The following is a 5,752-nucleotide window of genomic DNA, read 5'->3' on the forward strand; positions in this document are numbered from 1 at the left end:
ACTTTACTTATTTTAACAATTAATCAATTAATCACATGCAAGATAAAATATAGCAAAGTAATAGAGTTAGAGATGACATCAGGATTTTTTGCGAGGAAACCCCAATTGGTAAAATAAACCAATTGCTTATGTAAGAAAAACTTCATGGACTGTGCAGTCCAAAGTAAACTAATCTACTATATTTGAAACAAAGTACATTGAAGTTTGACTTAGGCTCACACCCTACCGTTCTACCAAACACCAATCGCTAACAATCCTCTGGCTTTGCGACGTCCCGTCCAACTGCACTTGACCTCAGGCTTATTTTTGATCTCTGTAGAAGGGTTGCAGATAAATTAAACAACACTCCTCGAATGCTTTTTCTAAGTGTGATCGCTTTTACTTTTGTTCTTTAGTATCTGATTCGATGTTGAAATAGATCTGTTTTTCTCTGATCATTGTAGATGCAAGACTTTGATCACGATCAGGATTTGAACAACACTCTAAAATCACTCTTATGTTTATGTGTGTGTTCTAAAAAGAATGACAGAGAAATCAAATAGATTTTTCGCAAAAATAATCTTTCTAAGACTCTTAGGAATTATGAAGTTGTAATGCAAAAGCCGTACAAACCTAGATAAAAACTAAGGTTTATATAGAATATTCAAAGACCTAACTAATTCTTCATAAAATAAAGGAAATATCGTGCATAAGGCTTTTGGTAGTATTCTAAACCAACTAGGAAGATTGAAACATAACAGGACAAAGTTACTTTAAATTGTATCAGCAGTGGTACTGGTAGCCAGATGTGGAACCGGTTCCCAAAGGACAGAATGGTCTTCTTCGAATGTAAGGTTCTTGAACCGGTTCCCAATTGTGGTACCAGTTTCCACATGACAGATTTCTAATAAAACTTAGAAATCCTGTTTTTGGTAACTTCGAAAAACGTACAATGTAGGTATTGTGTCCTACGTGAGAAACACCTTCCTAAATGTGTTGTTTCTTTCCTGTTTTGATGATCTAAGTTTACCATCTTCGAACTACCTTCCAATTCCGCAGTCGATCTCGATCTTGATATGGTAACTGGAAATTACAACTAGATGAGAACTTGTTTTGATATTGAAATTCGCAATTACAAAAATTATGTCTCACCTCTGATCGATAGTACTATATTTCTGCAATCACAGGGCTCATACCAATCCTATGATCCAATGGCATTCGCAGCAGTCTATGCTGGTTCACTTGCCCTCGAAATCCAGAATAACCCTTTTATATGTCATCATATCTATGTTATATTTTGAGCATTCACACCTAACTTCTAATATAATATTCTTATTTTGGAATATATACATATGTTATATTTGTTAATTCCATTATGTATTGTCGCTGTTAACCTTGATTCTGAACAGCCTTTTGGCCAAGAACCAGCTTTTCCGAAGAATGCATATCCCTCTTTGGTAATTGCTTTACAATTTCCTCGTACAAATAATTAAACTAGTTTGAATTTTTCTTAATCATCATTAATTCATTTATGAATGTGCTTGGTTTCTTCCACTGAAGTTCATGTGTTTGATGGTTACGAGTGTCCCGAGCCATATGTCAATACATAACGAACAATTACCCAAATCAAGGAAACCGGCCTTCCATTGATCAATGTTTAGAGACCAAAGGGCGGAGGCTCAACCCTCAAACCCGTCTACTGTAAATGAATTCAAAGCTGGAGATGAAAGCGGATCGATATGTGCATGCAATTACTAGCCAACCTTACATATCATTTAAACTCCGGTATTTTTGAGTAAATTTAATTAGATGGATTGATCCACATGATATTGGTTTTTTCTAGTTTAAGAAACGAATTGTTGTTGCTGTAGCGATGAAGTTTGCTATGTTAGGCCTTTATATGTGAACTGATATTAATTAGAAGTCCATACTACTTATTCAACAGTCACAAAGAATAGAGAGTGGTTATGTTGATGACATTTTATCTCATACATTGGAACTTTATTGAAGAAGAACATGCAAAAATAAAGCGAAAAAGAAAAGACAATGAATAACTTTCACCATCAAGTGAATATATACAACACTTAGAAACCACTGTCTTAGATTAGAATATTTTTGAATTTGCATCTTGTCCACTTGGTGATTTAGTATTGCGAAGTCGCCTCTCTCCGGATAATAGTTTAGCGAACCTGCAAGATCATGATTTAGTTAGAATGGTAAATATGTTAAAATGAACTCCACAGTAAAAAAATTGTAAGATGATTCATACATATACCTTCTCAGAGCCTCTTCATTAGTCTCTTCTTGATCAGAGGTCTGAACCTTACCAGTGTCCAAATTTATCTTTGGTTTCTTTAGCAACCTTTCACCAACTTTTACGAGATCTTCCAAATTTTTCGGAGTAGCTATATCAACCGAAGACACTATCCCATCTAGTGAGTCATCCTGCAATTTTTAACTCATCAATAAATAAATAAATATATATATATATATATATATATACACACACATATATATATTGCATCATTGTCGGGATATGGTTGCAATAATCTTTTTTTTTTTTTTTTTTTTTTATAGATAAAGTGGTTGCAATAATCTTACTTGAATGCGGAGGTAATTCTTTTCAGAGTGAAGGGTTTGAAAAACCACAGAAAGGTGCAAATCAACCATATCGGCGCTAGCTTGAGTAAACACATCTACGACTGGGGTGGAACCACCACTAGTCAACCACCTTAACATACCCCACTTAGCCACTTGTTTTGCTTTGTATTTATCTTCCATTTTAGATGAGCCTGTTCCTAAGGATAACCAATAATCTACCATAGTCCATTTGTTCAATATGAAAGTAACCAGGATTTTTCTGCATGATCTGCTTTGTTACTTCACCAATTGCAACCAGCGTCTGAAAACGTAAACCACAAAAATAAATTGAAATGTCACCAAAAAAAAATAAAAATAAAAATAAAAAATAAAGATTTTAAATTAAGTCATCGTTGATAAAAATAATAGATACCGGATTATTTGCAGCAACGCCACCATCAATTAGGTTAAACTGTCTCACTTCTCCTGCAAGGTCTTTGGTTTCAAAATAATGCGCGGGAAGATAAGTTGGTGCTGCTGAGGTTGCAATGCAAATATCGGAGAGTAAGGCATCCATGCTCGGGTTGCTCTTCACCTAAAGGCAAAGCAAGCATGCAATACCCTTAAATTTTGTTGATAAAAATTATGACTTAAGAAGATATTAGTAGGATAATTAACCTCATAGGTAGAAAAGATGGTTGGATGGAGTCTCTTGATGTCAAATGTTGGTATTGCAACATTAGTTAACGTCTCGTGCAATCGCTTGTTTCCTAGTTTTTCCTTAACAAGACTATGCAAATACTTCCCATCATATGTTGGCCCCAATAACGCTTTGATTATCTTTGTAATTCGAGGAAATAGAAAGCTGCTGTTTGAAATTAAAGTTCAATAACATTATATAACAATTATGTATATTATTTATCAAATATCACCATACATATATGGTTAGCATATAATCTGTTATTATGGATGATTACCTGACTTGTGGAAATATATTAGGGCAGTGTTCAAGATAAAAGTCTCTGATATCCTTAGCGGCAAACAACGGACGGTTCTTTTCATTTGGTACAGTTAGCATCGCAGTCACAAGGCCACCCGTGCTAGTCCCTGCAATTATATCGAAATAATCTGCAATTCTTGCATCCTCGCCGTCTAACTTCTACACCATACAAGACCAAACCACTTAGACTTAATACTAAGAAGATTATTGCAACTACCACAAAAGATGTGTATATATATATATATCTAACTGAATGTTGAATTAATATATCTATTTATAAAGTCAAAGTTACTCTATCTATTCAATTGAATATATGTAATCTGCATGGCATAGCAATTAATAAGCATGAAGAAAGGCTGCAAAATAAGAACTTCTATTAGAATTCTACATGTGTTATAGAAATTCATGAAGCAAATGTAATTAACCTACTTGAAGCTCAGCCTCCAGAAAGCTGAGGATTGCTCCCGGGATAATCCCTCTTATTCCACCTCCATCAATGCTGAGAACTGTGATTAGGTTTCCATAAGTTGGGGGCTGCAGGGGTGGCTTTGGTCCTTCCATGTGTGCTGTTTGTGTGTGTGTGTGTGTGTGAGAGAGAGAGAGAGAGAGGTGTTTTGCTAGCTAGGAGATCTGAAGTTCTAAATAGCCTTGGAGAGATCTCCCAATAAGTAGGCCTTGAGTATAACTCCCCAATAAGGATGGGTATTTATAGACGAATCTGAATTCTCTCCTATGTCATTTCTATATATCTTGTCTAACTTGTACTTACATAACAATTTTACATTACTTATGTAACAACTTTACATCATTGATTCGTAAGAAATGCATCATATTACTTAAACAATTGTAAGAGATGCATCATATTACTTAAGCAATTGATTGTGTTGCGTAAGTCATCCTTATTCATTTATAGACTCCTTTGGATTAGTTTCATCTTTCTTATAGATTCAATGATGTCATAAATGCAACTAATTGCTTCCAAATTCATGTGTTTGTACTTTATTTGACAATTGGACCACTGTAATATTAGTCAAAGTATCAATATAGGAATTCATAATATTTTGCTAACAGCCCAACTCTGCTGGTAAAGACTTTTAGGATACACCTATGGATTCGTTTGAATAAATAATACAAACAAAAATGATAACATTAATTATGAGAGAAAAGAAAAAAAATAAAATGATAATAATAATTTTTTTTATTTTTGAATAAATTATAAAAATAATAATAATAATAATAATATTTTTATTTGAAAAAATATTGAGAAGAGACGACGACAAAATATATATATATATATATACACACACACACACTAGCAATAACCTATCAAATGGCTACATTTATAAGAATCCCAAGTTTTTTTTTTTTTTAGTTGATATTCAACACACATGCCTCCACCGAGACTTGAACCATTGACTTCCCTTTGGGAAGTAAGAGCCTGATACAGTTAGGCCACCGACCCGTTGGTAGAATCGCAAGTTCAAGTCTCACAAAAAGTAATGTGATTAAAAGGGCTGGTTGATTCTTTATTTTATAAATAAAATAATTCTCACGATTTTTCCATTTTTAATGTATAAAAAAAAATTAGAGAGAACAATGGTTGTCGAATAAGTTAAATGAGATTGTTAATCGTCAAAATTCTTTTTCTTCTCTTTTTAATTTATAACAAAAACACATATATATTTGTGTATATATAAATAGAATAGTTATTTGTTATAGTAAGGATTATTAAAACTATTAACACTTTTTTATACAAAATTTGATTTTTTAAAATTAAGACCTAAATGATTTGTTGGAATTTGAAGGGTTCACGGACCATAATAGGTAGCCATAAATAGAATTTTTTAATAAAAGTTGCAGGGACCAGCTTTAATTTTCCTATACAAATCACAATTACTAACCATAAATAGGTAACATTAATATAGTTTTGAAAAATAATTTGGCCCCCCCCACAAATTATTTTTCTAAAGGTCACATATAATAAATGAATTAATAGAATTTGAAAAGGTCACAAACTAATTTTGTTTGCAAACCCATAAATAGAAACGTTTAAATTTTTGTTGAAGGGAGCAGCTTTAATTTTCCTATACAAATCACAATTAATAACCTCAGCAGCCATCCATGTAGATATATTAATGTTATTATGTCAAGAAATTAAGAAGGTTCATTTAACCCTAATGCTACATTTAGTGT

General features: G+C 32.9%; 1 pseudogene; it reads right to left on the reverse strand.

The window, feature by feature from the left end:
* Positions 1-1,944: 1,944 nt before the first annotated feature.
* On the reverse strand, positions 1,945-4,247 carry LOC132279676 (patatin-like protein 2; annotated as a pseudogene).
* Positions 4,248-5,752: the final 1,505 nt, after the last annotated feature.

The sequence above is a fragment of the Cornus florida genome, unplaced genomic scaffold (genome assembly GCF_030987335.1).
Source record: "Cornus florida cultivar Cherokee Brave unplaced genomic scaffold, ASM3098733v1 CherokeeBrave_3.0.0_Hap2_Chr10, whole genome shotgun sequence".
Taxonomy (NCBI): Eukaryota; Viridiplantae; Streptophyta; class Magnoliopsida; order Cornales; family Cornaceae; genus Cornus; species Cornus florida.